Source organism: Zonotrichia albicollis, chromosome 35, assembly GCF_047830755.1.
Source record: "Zonotrichia albicollis isolate bZonAlb1 chromosome 35, bZonAlb1.hap1, whole genome shotgun sequence".
Lineage (NCBI taxonomy): Eukaryota > Metazoa > Chordata > Aves > Passeriformes > Passerellidae > Zonotrichia > Zonotrichia albicollis.
In genome coordinates, this window is record NC_133853.1 from 1,743,496 (window position 1) to 1,764,643 (window position 21,148).

The 21,148-nt window shown below is 49.8% G+C and overlaps 2 pseudogenes; both read right to left on the bottom strand.

Moving 5' to 3' along the window:
• The window catches only part of LOC141726447 (olfactory receptor 14L1-like), a 58,936-nt pseudogene extending 49,450 nt beyond the window's left edge, over window positions 1–9,486 (bottom strand).
• LOC141726502 (cell division cycle protein 20 homolog) lies at window positions 5,824–14,286 on the bottom strand (annotated as a pseudogene).
• Window positions 14,287–21,148: the final 6,862 nt, after the last annotated feature.

The following is a 21,148-nucleotide window of genomic DNA, read 5'->3' on the forward strand; positions in this document are numbered from 1 at the left end:
GTCTGTACTGGGAGATCTTGTCGGGGAGAAAAAACCCTTGAATGTAAGAATTTTGGAGCACAAGTACCAGTTTTGGCCATGGGTGCCTGCGCAGGAGGGCCAGTTCTCTTCCATAGGAAGGAAAGCACAGAGCCTCACTGTTTGAAGGCAGGTGAGAGCCAGCCCTCAGGAAGACAAGGTTAGCCAGACGTGTTGGTAATGGCAGCTTTTATGTGGGAGAAATCCCTGGATATTGGGAATTTTGGAGGGGGAATCCCATTTTGGCCGTTGATGCTTGAATGAGAAAGGCAGCTCTTTTCCAATTGAAGGAAATCCCAGACCCCAGGGTTTCAGGGGTACATGAGAAGAGACCCTCGACATGCCAAGGGCAGTTGGACCAGTCAGGCCAAGCCAAGCAGGCCTGTTCCCTGTGATCCATGGGGCCCTGCAGTATCACAGTGGTGGTGTCATATTGGATCCTTGGTTCCATCAGGCCCTGACGTCTCACACTGGCCTCTTGTTTCCACAGGGCTCCAGTGTCACAATGGTCCCTGGCTTCCATAGGGCCTGGTAGTGTCACAGGAGTCTCCTTGGTGCTGCAGTGTCACAATGGCCCCTTAGTTCCATGGGGACTCACAATGTCAGAAGGGTCTCTTTGGTTCCATGAGGCCATGCAGAGCCCCTTGATTCAACGAGACCTCCAAGTGTCACAATGGCCTCCAGGATTCCATGAGGCCCTGCAATGTCACAATGGACCTTTGGTTCCATGTGGTCCTGCACTGATCCATGGATCCTTAGTTCAATGGGGCCCTGGAATGTCACAATGGACTCCTAGGTTCCATGGTGCCACGCAGTGTGACAACTGCCCCTTGGCCTGCCAAGACTCCAGAGTGTCACAATGGTTCCTTGCTTCCATGAGGCCTTGGAGTGTCACAATGGTCTCCATGATCCCATAAGGACTTTCAGTGTCACAACAGACCAATGGTTTCATGGAGCACTACAGAGTCACTATGGTCCCCTTGGCTCCACAAGGCTCTGAAGTGCCACAATGGCCCTTTGGTTCCATGATGCCCCAGAGTGTCACAATGGAATCCTTGGTTCCACAGTGTCAGAATGGACCCTTCATCCCATGGACACCCACAGTGTTCACTGCAGTCCCCTTGATTCCACCAGGCCCTTCCATGCTCTAATGCCCCCTTGGTTCCAGTGGGTCCCAAAGTGTCAGAACAGTCTCCATTGTTCCCTGAGGCCCCATAATGTCACTGTGCTCCCCTTGGTTCCACAGGGCGCTACAGTAGAACAATGGACTCTTGGTTCCATGAGGTTCCTCAGTCACAATGGTCTTCTTGGATCCACAGGGTCACAGTGGCCTCCTGGCTCCATGTGGCCACACTGTGTCACAATGGCTCATGGTTCCATGAGGCCACACAGTTTAACAAGGGATCCTTGGTTCCATCAGGCCTTGCTGTGTCAGAAGGGACTTCTGGTTCCATGATCTTTCACACTGCCAACAGCAGTCTCCTTGGTTCTGCAGTGTCACCATGGACCCTTTGTTCCATGAGGTTCCACAGTAGAACACGGTCACCTTGGTTCTGTGAGGTTCTGCATTGTCACAATGGACCCATGGTTCCACCAGGCCTTGCTGTGTCATAATGGCCCCTTGGTTATAAGAGGTTTCTCAGGGTCACAATGGTCTCCTTGGATCCGCAGTATCACAATGGACCGTTGGTTCAATGTGGCCCCAGTGTGCCAGAATGGATTTTGGTTCCATGGGGTTCTGCTGTGTCACAACGGACCCTTTGTTCCATGAGTTTGCACAGTGTCACAGCTGACTCCTTGGTTCTGTGAGGCCCCACTGTCACCAAATCTCTGAAATATCAGAATAAGGCTCCTTAACACTCATTTGCTATTTCAGAGGGAATAATTTATTCATGCCTGAGGTCCAACATGGGATAACTCCTAACCTTATATAGACATGTGATTCTACCAGTGTGTTGCTTATGTACAGTCACTAAATGTGAATTACAATTTACCCATTTCCATAAAATCCACCCCAAGTTCCCAGATTCACTTCTTGTTTTCTCTATCCCTGCACCCTTGAGCCAGATGTGTTCTTCTCTTCTACCCATCTATGCAGGGAAAGCAGCCCCTGCGTGCCTTGTTCCTGTGTTGAAAGTTCACAGGCACAGTAAAAATGGAATGAACCCTTTTGGTATCAACCCCAGGCTTTGTGTGGGCAGGCAGAGGCAGGCAGGAGGCAGAGCTGTCAGCAAAGGAAGGGCCCAGCCAGGTGGGGCAGCCGGGGGATGCCGACAGCCTGCAGGGACAGAGGCGCAGGGCAGGGACACTGTGGGACAGCCTGGGCTGCACAGGGCACAGGGATGGGCAGCAGCTGCAAGACAGCCCTGCCAGAGCCACCTTGGGCAGCACTTTGCCCATGCCTGCTGGCCCTGGGCCTGAGGCCACGAGGGGACAAGTGACCCTTGCAGGCCTGCATGGCCTCCTTGTCCCTGCTCAGCAGCCTGGCAGGGGCCGCCCCACGCTCCTGCCCTTGGCACTGCACATCCCCACATGCCAGTGCCCATCCCGGGAAGAGCCCTGAGCAAGGAGGGAGGGACAGGATCTGCCTGGCCTGGGACTGGGGCTCAGGCCTGGGCCCTTTGCATTCCTGAAACACATCCAGGTTTGCTCAGCACCAGAGACACCTTTGCCTTGTTTGTCCCCAGCTGTCATGACTGCCTCCAGTGTTCTGCTCTAACTGGAACCTGGGGACACTTTCCCAGTCGTATCCCTCAGTGGAACACATTAAAACTTCAAAAAACTTCAGACTTTCAATTTAACTTTGAGTTCTTGAGAAGTTTTTTGAAGACACTCTCAGGGACTGAGTCTGATGTAAACAACACCAAAGCCCTGTGAGAATCATTAAAGTTTTCCTAGTCCAGTGATGGAAAAAGATTTCAAAGAACTTGTAAGAAATACTCATTCTTATTTTAAATGAAGTATTGTATATTATCTCTCTTTAGAGCAGAGATGATTTCAGCAGTCTGTGATTGATATTGACCCAGGGTCTCTCCTCAGCAGCTCTGGCCTGCTCACAGAATCTGTGCCTTGAGCTCTGACCCAGTGTGGACAACCTTGCTCCACATTGCCCAGCCCCATCCTGTCTGTTCTCACTCCCCTGGGCCCTGCTGTGCTTAGAGAGTTGGCTGCACTCACCTAAGAGGGATTTTCCCTTTCTGTACTTTTTGTAGCATTCTCAAACTGCTGAGTTTCCCCAGTGCAGACACACTGCTCAGGTGTGTGCCAGCCCCAGGTGCCACCAAAGCCACTGCAGAGCTGCCCTGGGCCGCTGTGAGGGTGGATCATCAGCCCAAGCTGCACTGGGCCCCTGCAAGGGGCTGTGGCCATGGGCACTGCACTGACCCCACTGCTGGGTTTGGCTGCCACGGCCACCGTGAGAAATTAAACTGTCCTTGGAAAAACTGGGGAGGACTGGGACATACTGGGGACACTAGGAACGCTGTGGGAGACACTGGATCATACTGGGAGTGACACTTGGGAAGAGTGGGACGACCTGGGAACACGAGGAATGCTGAGGGGAAATCTGGGTGGACTGGGATGGACTGTGGGGGTACACTGGGACATACTGGGAGTGATACTAGGGCAAACTGGGGACACTGGGGCATCCTCTGGATGAAATTGGGGTGAACTAGAAGGGACTGGGAATAAACTCACGTGTATTGGGAGGGACTGGGCTGTACTGGGAGGGATTGGAGGAGCACTGGTTTAAACTGGGCTGTACTGAGGATGAACTGGTCTGCACTGGGAGGGACTGGAGGAGAGTGGTCTGTTCCCACCTCCACCGAATCCCATTTGCCGAAGATCCCGCCAATCACTGCCTGCAGCCAATCAGCGCCAGGGATCCAGGCCTGGGGGCGGTGCCTAAGGGTGGCGCCATTTTTCCTGTTTGACTACAACCCCCATCATGTCCCGCGGCCGGTTACAACCCCGTTAGAGCCGGAACTACAACGCCCGTCATGCCCCGCGCTCCACAGAACCCCCCCCCTCCCCCGGGATCCGCCCCCGTCTGTCCCATAAATGCCCCCCAGACCCTCCAGGATCCCTCAGTGCCCCCTCAGCGCCCATTCGGGACCACCCAAAGCGTCCCCAGACCCCCTGAGTGCTCCCAACCCCACAGATGCCCGGTACAGCCACTTCTGGGAATTCATCTTCTCTCATCCCCCGCGGCCCCAGAGCCCCTCAGAACACAGTCCTGCGCCTAAAACTCCTGCCGTGCCCCGCGCCCTAAATAGCCCGGTTAGAGATCCCCGAGCTCCCCCCGAGTGCTCTGGAACCATTTACGTTCCCCCCGAGGATCTCAAGTCGCAGCTCGGACGCAGAAGTGTCCCATAAGTGCCGTCCCGGACCCCCAAATGCCGCGTTCGAAGCACTTCCGCGACTACAGCTCCCATCATGCTCCGCAGCGCATCTCCAGTGCTAGTCCACTCGGGACTTCATCTCCCATCATGCCCCGCGCCCCATCGAGAGCCATTGCACCTGCGCCTCGAACTCCCGTGATGCTCCGCGGCCCCGGTGAACCGTATGATACCCGTGCTTACAACTCCCATCACCCCCCGCGCCCCAGAGAACCCCATTCGAGCCCCCCAGGGGCCCGCCGGGACCCCGAAGGGCCCCAAATTCCCCTCCCTGACCTCCAAGGGCCCCCCCTGGACCCCCAAGTGCTGCCTGGGATCCCGAACTGTTCCTCAGAATCTCTGAGTGCCCCTCGAAGTGCCCACCCGGCTTCCCCAAGTGTCCTCCAAACCCTCAAGTTCTGTCTGAATTCCCTCCTCAGACCCAAAACTGCCCCAAATGTGCCCCAGAAATGTTTTAAAGGACCCCAAAGCGGCCTCTGTGAGATGCAATGCTGTGTTTCGTGTCAGGTACAAACAGGCGACGTGTGTACTTGTGAATGTGAAATGTGTGGACCCCGATAATGGGAGAGCTATGAATTCTAATAGTAACTAAGAAAAATAAAGCATGGAAAAAGGCCTTTGAACCTATGTTTTTTTGCAATTGTTATGTTTGCCCAATTATCCCATCATAAACACAATATTAAAAGTAGTAACAATTTTGATTGAGTAGTTAAAATAAAAATATAAAATTGGATACAATATAATTCGATTAAAATAAGGGATAATTTGGTTCCAATAATAGCGCATAAGCAAGAGATACCACAGGGTACGGAGGGCAGGGTTCTTGACCCTTGCCACTTCACGTACAAGCTTGCCAAGTGAAAGTCACCCCTTATATACCATGTGTCAATGCCATCTCCTCCTATTTTCGGTTCGTCACTTTTCTGTCTCTGCCTTCATTACCACCTTTACCACGCATGCGCCACCACTCGGTTTGGTGGTCGCACAAGTCTTTGGGGGTCGTCACTGATGAAGGCCCTGTAGTCTTCTTCGTTGCCCTTTAATTCACCTTTGGGTTACACATGCGCACCAAGCCAATACAATGTAAGCCAAGACTAACGTATCACTGCATCTACATATCAAGGCAATAAGTCCCTTATAATTAGCATTTTCTGGGACCAAAGCAGGTTCTTGGTCATTTTTAGCAACTGTATCTTCAGCTTCTTTCCTGTGGTCCTTGAAAAAACATCTGCTGGGAAAGGCGGGGGGGAGGGAGGTGGAGCCCCTCCTCTCCCTCTCCTCTTTGGCATTACTATTTTTAACTTATTTTATTATTTCCAGATATTAATTACTGTATCAATATTGATTACTGTTTCAATTTTTATCAGCATGAATCATACCTATTTACCACACACAATTAACCCTGGTTGATTTAGGAGCATTGGAATTAAGGTGTTTAGAATGTTGCTTTTTTCTTGCATTTAATCCATAAAAAAGCTCTGCAATAATAACGTTTTGAAGTATAATTTTAGAATATTACTTGTATCCTTGAAACTATAGCTTTGGAATATATATAAAAGAAATATGCTTATCTCACGCCTTATTGAAGCAGAGAAAAACAGCTTGAGAAAGGAAGATGAACATCACCTCAAGGGTTTATGGTTTCGACCAAAGGGAAGCTGGACATCACTGTTATGAGATTTATTGTCTCTGCAATTAAAAGGTGGACACACATCTGGGGAGCTGGACCCCACCAGTCGGGATTCATCTTTCTTCTTTCGGAAACTGGACCGTCACCATCTGGGGATACTCCTTTGAGATACATCCTGAGAAAAACTAAAATCACAATAGTGTATAGAATTGTGATGTAATAAGTTGGAATAAAAATTGCTGATTTGTAAAAAAATTGGAAATAGAAACTGCTGAGAAAGCTGATGAGTACCCCTATAAATACCTGTAACCCTCAATTATTGGTGTGCAGTTGGAGGGAAAACTTCCCCCACTGTACCCAGTGCTGTATTGCTCATACTTTACCATATTAAATAATAAATTGATTGCTGCTTCAATATTGGCCTAGTCAAGCTTCTTATGCATAACACTGTTAGCTGTGCTCTTCTATGGGCTGGCCATGGCACTTGGTAATTAATATGCTATCCTGCTGTGAACTGAATTCACACCTTACAGGGCTGTGTTCACTGGGCCTGCTGGATCAGTGCCCACTTCCTTCCTCTGCTCCTCCTCACTCCAGGACTGTAAGAGACCAGCATGGGGTCAAAGACCCTGCAGTATCATTACCCTCTAGTAATGCTCAGAGGTCCTTTAAGGGCTGTGTAATGCACAGCATCTGGGTGTGGGGCATGTGCTAAGGAGAAAGATAGAGTCTGTGAGAAAGCTGAGCTGCTCTTACATGGGACTGCAAAAATGACAGGAACTTTTTGGCATATAAAGCTTTCCTTCCAGGTCAGGGACCAGGGAAAGCCTAATCAGCTGTGGCCCTAAAGGGCAAGTCTGTGCTAACTCTCAGCACCAAGTGCAGGGCTGTGGGACAAGGCTCCTACAACAACAGCACAGCTCTGTGTAAGAGCCCAGCCTTTGCATCTGGGTTCCTGCCTGCTTCCCCTTTAGAGACAGCTGTGGCCGGAGGATTTGTGTCTGAGGGAGAGCTCCATCCTTGGGCCTCCTGATCTTTCCCAAGTGGCCAAATGGGGATGCACCAGCAGCTCTGCTGGGAAGGTGCTGGCTCAGTGGCTGTTGTTTGAGACTGTGCCCCCCATATCAGCTTTATGTGTGTGTGTGGGGGGGTGCTCTGGTGGGTGTGGTTACACACTCACTGGCCTTGGCAGAGCACAAGTCGGAACCTTTGAAGGTTCCAGCTGCTGTAAGGCTCAGGAGGCAGAGCTGGTGCTAGGCACAGTGTGGTATTGTGCTGAGGGAAAGGTGAAAACAGTTAATAATCCACCCTCAGCTAATCACTGAGGGCTGATCGGAGGACCAGGCTTGGTGGAGCTGCTTTGTACAGGCCAAGGTGCTTATCAGCTGTGCAGTGTCCCCAGCAGCCCCTGGCAATGCTGGTGCAACTGAAGGAGAGGCTTGATGGGTCTGGTGCAGCCCACAGCTTCAGACACTGCGGCTCCACCATGCAAAGCAGCATGGCTGAGCTGGTTGTTGGTCAGGTAAGGGCTCAAATATATTTCCTGCAACTTGCTCCAGCACAGTTCAGCCTGGAAAAAAGGCATTTTTCCAAGTGCAGGGGAGTCAAGCTCCAATAAACGTCAGCTGAGCCCTGGTGCTTGCTCCCTTGCATGAAACCTCAGTGAGGCACCAGGGCCTCCTGTCAGCAGGAGGGGAAGGGAGATCAGAGTTGGTGGAAGAATACGTGACTGAAGGCTGAGCATAAGGTTGGTGGTGCTTTGCGTGACTCCTGCATGACATCCAGGCTGGCTGTGGCAGTGTAAGCTAACCTTTCGTTTTGCATCAGGCTTTATGCCAGAGCCAGCCCCTTTCCAGCCTTTGGGGTGATTACAGCTGTTGCTCTATATTTCCCTCCCTCCTTTTTTTTCCAACAGCTGTTCTACTCAAGCACCATAGGCAGGCAGTGATGGCTGCCTGTAGCTAACAAGACAAACTGAGATCTGCCTGCAGAGCCATAGGAAGGTGTCCCTGGGCTTGTGAGACAGGCCAGGACAACACAAACTGAGGCCACAGCCATGCTGTGCTTTCAGCTGAGCCTGTGGCGGAGCTCCTGTGCTTGTAGTCAGCATCTAGATGGGGCAGGTGACATATCTATCTTAGCTGGGACAGAAACAGAAGTACAGCCCTTGCACAGCATCCTTCTGCTAGGCTGTGCTAAGCTCAGGGGCCTGTAAACTGGCCCTTAAGACCTATGTCTCCACTCCTTGCCCAGATCCCCAGCCTCAGGGAGAAGGACTTGGGTTTAGGAGCCATGGCTTTTTCTTCCATCAGACTCTATTAAGAAAAAATCAGGTTAAGCAGTTCATTAACATTTAAAATACTGTACAGTGTGTAAACCAAATATCCCCCTCCCCACAACAATCCCATGCTCTCAGCGGATGCTCTGGTGAAGAATACTGCTTTTGGCACTGTTTGCCTTCTCTTTCTTCCTCTTCTTTAAGGGGTCCATCTCTAAACAGTGCCAGATCCACAGTGTTTCATCAGCAGCTGCTGAGGCCACTGTTATACCATCAGGACTCATGGTCAGGTTCAAGATTCTATCAGTATGACCTGAGGAGGAGAAGGAATGTGCAGTCAGGGCTGAGCTGATCAGCACATGCACATTTACTCCTGTATGCTCCCATGAGCCCTGCCAGCTTGCACAGCTGTCCCCCCAGTGGCTGTGGCAGCATGATTTCAGACCCCAAGCATACACTTGGATCAATGGTATCTCCTCCACAGCCCCTGGGCATGCTTTACTCCTAGCAGCATGGCCCCAGATACTGTCCTGTATCAGTGATGCTGCAGGCTCAAACCAAGGAGTGCAGCTGTCTTCAACCTCTAACACCCCCCCACACACACACACCCAGGCCCTGTCCACCTATAGTAGGAGTCTTAATATCTGTAAGTAAACGAAAAGGGGGAATATAGTAGGAGTCTTAGTAAAATATCTGTATTGTATATTGAATATCTGTATATAGGCCTTGCCCTGATAAGCCCTGGTTGTTTTTGATGGGCTGCAGCTGCAATGTCCTTAATTGGGCTGCAGCTGTAGCTAGTGAAGATAACTGGGATAAAAGGGGCTGGGCTTGGCCAGTCAAGCTAAGCTGACAAGGAGCCCTGAGGAAGAAGGAGCAACAAGCAGGAGAAGAAGTCAGAGCTGTGAAGAACTGCCCCCAAGAAGTATCACCAAGAAGGTACGAGACTTTAGAAATATGATTGCAACAGTATGGGACTTTAGAAATGCAACCTTGGTCATTGTTGTACATTTCCATATAACCAGCTGATTCTGGGCAAAGCCATGGCCTGAAATGAGCTCCTTGTAGTTTGTTGACCATAGGATAGAAGTCACCTGCAAAGAGGCAGTAACACAGGTGAGACGAAGTCCTTGTGCTGATGCTCACCACTCAGAGGCGAGCATGGTCCCCCTCCTTCCCTGTGCCTCTGGGCCTGAGGAGCCAGCAGCTCTGTGTAGGTGTGCTGCCAGAAGGTGTTTGTCTCCAAGCTGATGTTCATCTCTCACCTGGGAATGGGTATCAACAGCACTGAGGCAGGCGCCAGAACACACGTTCCAGATGCGGATATGTCTGTCTCTAGTGCCACCTCCAGTGGCTAGAACATTCATCTGCCATGGGCACTATGCCACAGCCTGAGAGAGGAGAGTTCATTTTAAAACATACAAGAGGCAACCTGCACCCAGCCAGTGCTGCATGCCTGCCTTGCACATACATATCCGCCCATGGCAGCTCTGTGCTCACCTTGACAGCACCCTGGTGCTGAGTGAAGGTCTGTGGAGGAGCAAAGTCGCCACCCCCACCTTGGGTGCATGGCCAGACGTTCGCCAGACTGTCACTGCCACCACTGGCCAGGCAGCGGCCATCCAGAGACCATTTGAGTCCGCACACCTCCTGTGTGTGGCCAGCAAGGGTGGCCACGTGATGCTCAGCCACCTGGACATCGTGGTGATGGATGTGCCCAGTCCGTGCACCACTCCAGAGAGAAGAGAAGGCTTGCAGGGTCAGGCTGCACATTTTCACCCAAATCCATTTTTGTTGTTGCAAGACTGCTATAGCTGCCACTGGGTTTCAACCAGTGTTACCAGCAACACAGGTCTGTTGGTGTGAGTGAAACACCCACACAAGCTCTTTACAACTTCAGCACAAATTGCAATACAGGAAAGAGGCCTTCTCCTCACAGCCCCAACAGATAAGGCTGAGTAAGAATCCCAAGCCAGGACAAACTTCTCTCTGCCATGCCTAACCCATGCCACACATAGACTGAGGGATAGGAGTTTGCAACAACTGGAAACTGCCCTTGACCCACTGCTTTACCTGGAGAGGATGCAGCTGTTCCAGCTGAGGGTTCCCACACAATGGCTGGTCATGGTTCGGAGACGTTTCTGCTGCTCAATGTCCCATAGCTTATAGGGGCCTGAGTAAATATATGTATTGCAGTAAAAGATCTCTGTATTGTATAAGTGACACTGCCCTGATTCTAGTTATTGTAAATGGGCAGCAGTTGTAGCCCGTGGAGATAGCTGGGATAAAAGGGGGTGGGGCACTCAGGGAGAGCTGGAGAGGAGCCCTGACTGAGAAGCAACAACACTGCTGTGAAGAGCTGCTGTGAGAAAACCACCCAGAAGATATGAGACCCTAGAAATATGATATACAACAATATAAATGCAACAATAGCTGGAAAGGCAAAGCAAAAAGTTCTAAAAAGTTCTTCAGAAGAAACCCAATCCTGTTTCTATGCTCTAGGAACCTCACTGCACAGGCTCTGGCATTCAGCTTTCTCAGTAAGCAAACAGAGAAAATGTGTATCTCATGACTATAGCACAGAAGGTAACGTTGCTTATCAGAAAACCCCCAAACCAAACCCTGCCTTGCACACTGGACAGTTCCACCCCACACCAGGGAAGACAAGTCAGGTGCATGGCATCCTTCCTCTGCCAGCCAAGGTTTTGTCCCCAGGCCCCACAGTTCTGTCAATCCCTTGAAAACACCTCTAGTTTTACTCCTGCATTCACCTGAATCTCAGCACTACTTGTACCAACAGCAAGGTAGTCTCCTTCTTTAATCCATGACACAGAGGAAACATCTGGATGCTCCATCTGCAGCAGGGGGATATTCTCCCTAGTAGCGTGATTCCATAGATAAACAGTGTCATCCAGAGCCACTGCCAGGAAGTTCTGGGAGCTCCAGTCTATGAGATTCAGATCTACAATTTGAAAGAGCAATGCAGGTCACACCGTGCTTGGCTAGAGAGCATGCCCTTCACCCATGCTGATGCACCAGGTGCGGGTGCACGTGTGCACACACACACGTACAGGTGAGGGGCAGCCTTCTGAGTGTCACTATGCCCAGCTGCTGAGGCCAGGTACCCTGCTCCAAGGCACCTATACAGTGCCCTAGACCACTGTCCCTGTAAGGCCACACAGGGACACTCCAGAATTGGTCTGTGCTAGCCTGGGTACACTGTCCTAGGAACAGCAATCCAGTGCAGAATGTTCTGGATGCCCAGCACTCAACCCTGCAGCCTACTTAACTTAACAGTAGCTGTTGCAGATCTCTGGTGCATCCAAGACCCATTCTGGCTTTGAGGGAATATATCTGCTATTCTTTCTGCTGAATCCAGATGCCATATTCTGACTATAGAGCACTTTCAGGTTATTCTGATAGCCTGTGTGCAGGGGAGCAGGTTTGTTAACCTGAGATAGTTTCCTTCCAGCTGAGTGCTGCTCACCCAACTAGGAATCCCTTGGAGTGAATATAAAGTCCTAAGAGAAACGCTCACAAGCCTGCAGTGCACTAAAATCACTGGCAGTATGAACTGCTGAACAGGGGAGAGCTACAATTTCCTCATTCATGGAAACAAATTTAACAAACACTTGGGTTTTTGAATCCCATTATATTTAGTTGCAGTTTAAGCTAGAAAGTGCACAGCAGAGAGTTTGGTGCTCTTACAGACTTCATGAAGGTTTGGAACCTGCAGTACAGGTGACTGTCACCAACATCTTTTCATAAAAATCCTTTCTTTAGGATTTTTCTCCCTTCTGAGAAGCTGTGGCCTCAGCAACAAAATGTAAACAATGGTTATCTGCTGCTGTGGAATGCAACAGGTGGATGCGTGATTGGTCTTGGGTGAGTGTTTGGATTTACTGACCACTCACAGCAGAGCTGGGTCTCACCCTCTGCTGAGACACAGCCCTTTGTTTATTCATTCTTTTTCTATTCTTAGCTTAGCTAGCTTCTGAGAATTCTCCTTCTATTTCTCTTAGTATAGTAATAATGTAATATATATCATAAAATAATAAATCAAGCCTTCTGAACATGAGGTCAAGATTCTTGTCTCTCTCTTCACCCTGAAGACCCTCGCAAGCCCTGTAACAGGTGACCAACTGGCAGTCATAGCAACTTTCCTAAATAAATTCTCTGTAACTGTTATGCCCTCCCTCGGCCTCAGGAACCTTAAGAAAGGAGATTCCAGCCTGTACAGCTCTCAGAAACCAGTTGATTTCTCCTGTGACCACACACAGAGCCTCTGTGTTGCTGTTCCCCTGACCTGATCTCTCCTGCTGATTCAGCTCACACAGACTCTGTATCATACATTCTGGAGCATTCTGTGGTTTTCCTCTGAGGTGGAGGATCTTTGCCTCTTCTACATCAAAACCATTCAGATTCACTGCCCAGGCTTTCTGTTGCTCCTGCAGAGACAAATCACCCTCAGTGCAATGCATTTAAAACAATTCCCACACTGCAATTTAAACAGACACCTAAGTCCCCTTCTCTTAGAATCTGAAGATGTTTGCCTGTGCTGCAAGGGTCGGTCACACAGAGGCAGGTCAAAGCAGTTTTTCCTCAGACTTTCATACATCGTCCTGCTCACATTTTCACACAATGGCAAATTCAGTGTCATTGCCAGTGGGAAAAGCCACAGCCACAAAGCGACCAAATGCTTCACAAACAGATTTCAGAACACAGTGTAAAACATTCCAGAAGTGTTCCCTGTGGAGACATTGTCCTAGAATAGCTACCACCAGCAGTTTCACTTTGCATAGGCTCACAGCTTTGTGTTTTTGTTGCCTGCTACATTTTAAAGCCTCATTAGTCAAAAGCTAAATTTTGCTACCAGAAGCAACATAGGCTTAGAGTGCATGGCAGTCTCTACAGCTTCAATTTCATCCTAGGCTCCTGAAGCCCAGAGCTGCAAGCAGTGATGGCTGGGACTTGTCAGTCCCACATGCCCACTTGATAGAAGCTATAGTTTACTGCTCTGTAAAGGGGCAGGAAGGAGTAGCGGTTGTTGAAGTAATTGTAACTTAGCAACATGCTCACCTTCTTGGTAGGGGAATCCTCAGCAGGGTCATTCTCTTTGCTTAGGAGGAAATTTGCCATCTCCATCTGCATAGTGCTGCGGTTGGGAATGTAGCGATCCCCCCCAGCCTTTGTGGGGGTGCTTTGAATTTTGGATCCAGATTTACCTGCATTCACATATGAAAATATTGTCTTACAGCTATTTAACAGCCTGTATTAGAGCTTTCACGGGAGCAAACCCAACACTCTTCCACATCACACCCACCAGACAAGTAGGACTCTGAGGTCTCATGCCACCCAGTCACAACCAACTTATACTTTCCTCCCTGCCACCAAGTTGGTTAGGGACTGTGTGGTGCAACTCCTTGGGTGTAGTGCAACAATTCCAGAGTCCAGAGATAAGGGGAAGATACAAAAACACTCACAGGATGTAAAGCTGTCAGCTGACAGTCCTGCCCACACTTGTCCTAGCATACAGCTGTGCCAGCAGGGCTCAGCTGGGCGAACAGCAGCTCCCCAGCCCCAGCGCTCAGAGCTCTGCCCCTCATGCTGGCAAGGGAGGTGCGTGGCTGTCAGGAGCACAGCCCACCTCCTCCTGCCTGAGCAGCAGCCGGTAGGGCAGCGTGGCCGGGAGCCCAGAGCCCCATGGCTACAGACAAGCAGCCTGGGGGAGGCTCCCGCACTCAACCTCTGCCGCTGGGGGCCGGCGCTCACCGGGTGTCTTGGACGGCGTCTTGCTGGAGCTGTGGGAGCGACTGGCCGGCTTCATGGGCGACACGCTGACGGGACTGGGCCCGGGGCCGCTCTCCTTGGCCTTGCACTGCCATCGCGCAGGCGGCGTTCGGGATCAGCGTGTCCAGCTTCAGCAGCCCGTGCAGGTCCGCCTCCAAAAGGAACTGCGCCATGGTCCTGCGGGCGTGCGGCGTTAGCCGTACCCACCGGCCGGGCTGAGCCTACTCCGACAGGCCCCGCCGGCCTCCCCACCACCGGACCGTGCAAGCGCTCTGGCCGCTCCTCCCCACCAACGGACACCCCCACTCTCCCCAGCCGCTCCTCGGGACACTCCATCAGCCGATACGCCCTCCCTCCGCTCCTCGGGGGTCCCTGATCAGCCGGCACCCCTTCCAGCCGCTCTTTGGGGCTCCCTCCGATAAGCGACATTCTCCCTTCCCCTGCCCGCCTCACCACAGCCTCCCCGCTCGGGATTGCGCCTCCAGGGCGTCTCTCCGGCCCTGTGGCACGCTCACCTCCACGGCGCCGCGGCCGCTCGCCCGCCCCGCAGCATTTTAACCGGCGGGCGGACGGGGCCCCGCTCGGCCGCTTCACACCCAACGGCCGCGCACTGCCCGGCGACGGCCGCGCGACGGAACGCGATTGGCTGAGCCGCGGGACCGGACGGGGCGCTCCGCGCGTGCGGTGAGGGGGCGGAACCGAGAGCGGGACCAGGGCGGGGCGTTCTTGCTGGGGCGGGGCGATCCGGGCCGGGGGCGGGGCGGTGAAGGAGGGACCAGGCGGGGGCTCGGGGGGAACAGGAGTTTATGGCGAGGTGGGGGCGGTCGTGGCTGCCTGTGGCTCCCAGCCGCTCACGAGCAGGTAGGACTGGTTGGCGATGTCGGTGCTGGACAGGCGGCCCCCAGCGTGCTCCAGCGGCGGGCCCGCCTCACGCCGCGGGCCGGGCAGCACCTCCAGCAGGCAGGGCAGGACGGCCTCCTCCGGCGGCTGCTTGTCGAAGACATTACCTGGGGGGACATGGAGTGGACGGGGTAGGGGCTGCCCTTCGAGCTGCCCCTGGGAGCAGCTGAGCCGCCCTGCCCACCCACTCACCTGGCCGTGCTTGCTGCTTTCCTGGAGGAAGCTGCCCAGAGCACGGTGCAGGTCAGGAATGGGCAGCCAGAGTTTCTGCTTCATGTTGCTGGGTACTGAGACAGAGTAGAGATCCATTCTGAAGTAGGTAAAGTGTCTGGCAGCGGTGAAAAGTCTGTGAGGCCAAAGCTGAAGGAAAAACTCGCATGCCGAGACAGCAAAGAGACAGAGAAAGAAAAACAGAAAAGACCAAGAGGTCAATTTGCCCCCGACCTAGGAATTCCTTTGATAAAAAAGAATTGGCGATAAATGTCACACAGAATGAATATGTATGAACCTATTGTGAAACTGTATGCATATGCATTTGGAAGGGGGATAAAAGGAGTTCTGAAATCTCCAGAGGTATGCATGCCTTTTGAGGAGAATTTTCTCCGTATGCGTCCGGCGCCGTAAATAAACATACCGAGCTTTACAACTTTTATAAAGTTGTGAGGTTTCTTCTTTTCTCCACAAAACAGTACGCAGGAAGGGGCATCGAATTTACCCTCAGACTTGAGGTGCCCTAATGCCCCGTGCAAAGTGCCCACACTTGGTGCTGGAGCCCCCCGCCTGCCCCTGGCACAGCCCTTTACCTGTAGAGGGAGGGGAAGGTGCAGCTCAGCCCCAGGAGCACTGCTGAGAAGAGCGGCGGCACGACCGTTAACACTGGGGATGAGCCAGCCTGCATCGGAGGAGGAACGCCGGAACTGTAGCCCTTCCCAGACCCACCGTCTCTGAGCCCCTCACAGCCCCCTGCCCCGTGCTTCCCTCCCCATTTCCAGCACTCTCCGCCTCTTGCTGTCAGCCGTGTGACTCCTGCGGCCGCAGCCTCCTGCCCTGTCCCTTACCCGCATCGGCCACGGCATCAACCACAATGGGTTTGGGCCCGTTGCGCAGCTGGATGTGGTACCTCACCCCCTGGCTCCAGGTCCCAGAGCACCACCCAAGTGTTGGCCTGGACCAGACTCTGCAGGAGAGGGGCCAAGCTGAGGAGCAACTGCAGGCTCCAAACCCCCCTGCCCATCCCTGACACCTCTATGTGCCTGTCCCAGTGCTGGTCATTTCAGAGGTGCTGCCTTGGTGGAGAGAAAAATCAATCTTCTGCCTTTCAGGGAGCTGAAGGAGAAGGGACTCTAAACCATCCAACACATGGCTGGGTCCCATTCAGGGGTCCTGCTTTGCAGACTTGGTGAGGTTTGTTTGGCAGTTACCAGCGAGGTGAGAACATTGTCCCCCATACTTCATACACGATGTGTAGAGTAGGTATGAGCTTGTTCATCTCCAGGTGTGCTCAGGGTCTGCCTTCATTTCTGGTTTAGACCTGGTATTTCTAATGTCTGTCAGCTGTCTGTAGGATTTGTGGGTACATGCAGCCGTATTTACTGGCAGGTCGGGTATCTGACACTCATCTTTGAGTGTGGTGCCTTTATGATGCAATGTGAAAATGCAGAAACTGAGACACTAATCATGTCATTTGCCAGTCCCAGTCTTTGCCCAAGCTGTAATTCAACACTGCAAATTATTCTGTAGACCTGAGCCTGTGTTTTCTGTTTCCTGGCTGAGTGCTTCAACTGCTGGTGTTACTTTTTTGAACAGGAGCACCTGACTCTTTTATCACTTGTGCCTTTATGTTTTGAAAGCATTCTTTGCTTTAATTTTCTAGTAAAAGGGCCTAAAATCAAAGCCATGGACATTTTAGAAGGGTTAAGTAGAACACTTAATAAAATTTTTATTTTAGGCCTGCAGTGAGCAGGTCTGAGGCCAGAAATAGGTGCCAGAGTAAGTGCCTTTCTGTGCTTGCGCTCTCCTGCTCTTCCTGTACTTGTATGTTCCTCTGGACACAGTGGGAAGTGTTGTCATTTCCTGGGGCTTCTGTTGAAGGCAACTGGTTTTCTTTACAAGGTGATTCTTATGTTTCCCCTCATGGCTTCCCCAGGTGACCAGCCTCCGTTCCAAGGTGTCCTGGACTCTGATGTGGATGAGGTTGCTCAGATCCTTCTCCAGATGGTGTCCAACTCTCCATAATTTGTTCAGAAAGCAGCCACTGAGACGCTGGGGATCATGGGGGAGAATGTGACTCCTGCACGAGCAATGACTGCTCTCATGGACATGGGAGTCAAGTAGGTTCTTCTTCTTTTAGTGATATTCTTCACCTTCATGTGTGTGGGAGGGAGAAGGGATGAGACAGAGGATGGGAATGGTGGGAGGGAAGGGTCCTGTATCCTGCATCTTCTGTGGATTCAGTGACTTGATTCTCCAACCAACCTCACTTCTTTCCTCTTGTTGTCGGGGCACCAGGGCAGTTATAAATCCAATGGTGTCAGGAACCCACGTCTTAAAAGAGGAACCCACTTGCCGTGGCAGAAAGTCCAAATATGGACCACACTGGACAAATTCAGACCAGCCTTTTTATTTATTAGTACATCAGCCTCAGAACATTGTTAGATGTTAACAGCATGCTGGCCTAATGGAAAATGCCCCCTAAGGTGGGGTAAAACGGAATGACATAAAATCATCTCAGTTTAGATTTCAGCCAATCACACCAAAACAAGACATATTGACAAGCTTTCCATCCAGCCTTATAAAACATACGTAATGGTAGTTAAAATAAAGACTGGTTCATACAAGACAAAGAACAGAGCTCTATTCACAGTAACCTTCTAAAGATATACATTAAATAAACTTGTTGCCATCCTAAAGCGAAATCTACAAAGTCCTATTGTTATTTGTCAGGTCTACTGCTTGGGAAACTTTTCTGCTTGCTTGGGAAACTTTTCTGCTGTAACAGAACTTCGGGCCACATCCTGAGGCCTAAATACTCTTTTTTAACCATTTCCTAAAAACCCTCTAACTTTATGGATTCCCACATTTCCCCCTCTCTGTTTGACCCAGAATCTTTCATTTTCTTGTCGCTTACTACTTGCTTTTCATAGCTCTACTGTAAAATTTCTGCTTATTATCTATTGGAGACCTATCTGCACTAAAGCACTGCTACATTACGGCACAGCAACTTAATGCTGTGATGACCCCATCCTTGAAAGAGATATGAATCATGTTTGGTAATAGTTACAAGTCATTGTTCAAAAAATTCTGGTCGATTCCAAGGTCTTAATTCAAAACCTTCGCTCATGTCTATACCTTCATCTACTGCTTTCGTGAGATTCCGAACACTCTCTGTGCTTCTACTTCCTAAATCTCCTGCTTGTATGACAAAAACTTCTCGGATTGTTTTGTTCATCATTCGCCGAACACAACAAAGTATACAAGGTACCACTATACATATCAGTATTAGAACACCTAGTACATAAAGACCTATCTTGCAAAGTTGCCTTAGCCAAGGTGCAAAACTCCATTTTTGAAACAAATCATCCAACCAGGAACTTCCATCTTCTTTAATTTGGGCTGTCAGATCCTTCAATTTTTGAATGCTTTTGTAAATGGATTCAGAATGGTCAGACAAATTCACACAACACAATCCTTCGAATTCCTCACCATGCCCTTGTGCCAGTAAAAGAAAATCAATGGCTGCTCTGTTTTGAAGAGTAGCATGTCTAATACTATCAACATTGGTCAACATATCACTGATTGCAGAGGATGTGGCATTAGCTTGTTTGCTCAGCCAGCATCCAACTCTATCTAATTGTCTCAATGCCACTGCTGAGGCCAATTGGGGTAAAAATATACCTGCTGAAACCCTTCTGGCGGCATTCCAAGGCATAAAATCACTCTGACAGTTCTCATCATAATGAGGAACAGCTCTCGTTTTCCTTTGTTTCTTTTTCATCACTGCTTTGGCAGTGGGGGCAATTATGGTGAGCATACCAATGCTACAAGGGCCACCTTCAAGGTGAGCTGGAATACCTTGCCAAGCCCTGTCTCCGCAAATGAACCAATACCCTTTCGGCAATTCCCGTGGATATTGATCCGTCTCTGGAAACACATCCCAACTGTTTGAAACATTACACCAAAAACTTAAATTTTTATATGCAAAATAATGAGGAGTAACACTAAACTTTGGGGGATCACCTTTTCTCCAGGCACAAGTCATAAAAGTAAAACAAAAATCCATGGTCAAAGAACCAAGGATTTCCAATTCTTGAGGTTCAGATGTTGCCCTGAGAAGTTTTTTGGACCAGATGTTCCAATTGAAAGAGGGATTGTTTCCATTGTCAATTCCACCTGGCCTACCATTGGATTGTTTTTTGACCAAAGGCAACTCTTTCACTGGCACACCAACCAAACAGGTTGAAAAAGGCTTTTCTGGTTCCGAATTAGACAGACATATAGTATCCGATCCGGCAGCCTTGGCTAAGGTCACCCAAACATTCGTTTTCGGTTGATCCACAGGCAAATCTGCATGACAAAAAACAATTAAAATCAAGCAAAACAAGTATACCATTTGAATTTGCCCCATCTCTTTCATGAACTAAGTCTTGGCAGAATTCTTTTTACACAAAAGCACCAACCTAAACCTTTGCCAAAAATTAACTCTGTTAAACAAACATTCAGCATTCAATTAGCATACTCATAAATAACATTGACACAAAATCAGAGTTCATGGGTTCCACTGATGCACAAAGAACGTCAGGCACAAGAGGCGTCAGGCAAGACCCGGGATCCTTCGATTCGGTTCACGTCTGCGTGCTTGCTTCCTCGGTTCTGGGCTCGACTGCAGGTTCTGAAGTGCGATATGGTTTGACGTCTTTGGCAGGAACCCACTTAATTCCAGCACCTGTGGAGACAAAAGCATACCCTTTCCCCAAATTATTAATCAAAATCCCCAATAATTAATCAAAGCTTTGTTCAGTCTCATCTGTGGGGTGACCTCCCTTCCCCCTCTCTGTTGATCTAATATGCGTTTTAGGGTTTGATGTGTTCTTTCAATGATTGCTTGGCTTGTGGGAGAGTGGGGAATACCAAAAATGTGCTGAACACCCCATTCATTTAAAAATGTGGCCAATTTTTGAGATATGTATGCGGGACCATTGTCAGTTTTTACTTCTTGGGGTATACCCAATGAAGTAAAAGCTTGTAGGAAATGATGACAGGCATGATTGCCGGTTTCACCTGTGTGAAGGGAAGCAAAAACTGCACCAGAGAATGTGTCTACGGAAACATGAATATTTTTAAATTTACCAAAAGAAGGATATTTAGTAACATCTGTTTGCCACAACTGTAGGCTTTGTAAGCCTCGGGGGTTGATTGCTCCTGTAGAAACAGGAGGTTGTACCAATTGACAGTCAGGGCAAGTATGAATGATAGCTTTAGCTTGACTTTTAGTGATTTGGAACATTCTCATGAGTGCTTGGGCATTTTGGTGGAAAAAGGCATGACTCAATTTTGCTTGTTCAAAAATGTTTGGCAATGTGTTAGAAATGACCATTGTCAGCTTGTCCGCTCTTGCGTTTCCTTCCACTAAAAATCCAGGAAGTGAAGAATGCGCCCTAATATGAGAAACAAAATATGGATTAGTTCTATATTGCAAAGTTGTAAAAAGACATGAAAGCCAACGATGTAAAGTCTCATTGCTAACATCCTTTAAAATTGAACCTTCTATTCTCCTAACTACATTAGCAACATAGGCAGAATCTGTGACCAAATTAAAAGGCTGAGGAAAAAGCTGAAATGCTCGAACTACTGCAGCAAGCTCAACAATTTGAGGGGATCCCTCTACTGCTTGTATATCAGATTCCCAAACATTAGTTTTTTGATTAAACCAAGTTACAACAGACTTGTGGCTTTTGCCAGAGCCATCAGTGAAGAGAGTCACAGCATTTAAAGGTTCTTCACTTAATTTAGGTTTTTCTCTGAAACTCAATTTTGCTTGCAGTAGCTTGTGAGCTGGATAGTGTATGGAACAAACACCTGGGAAACCCAAAAATGCATATTGTAGATCATCAGAATTTTGCATTGCCCAATTGAAGT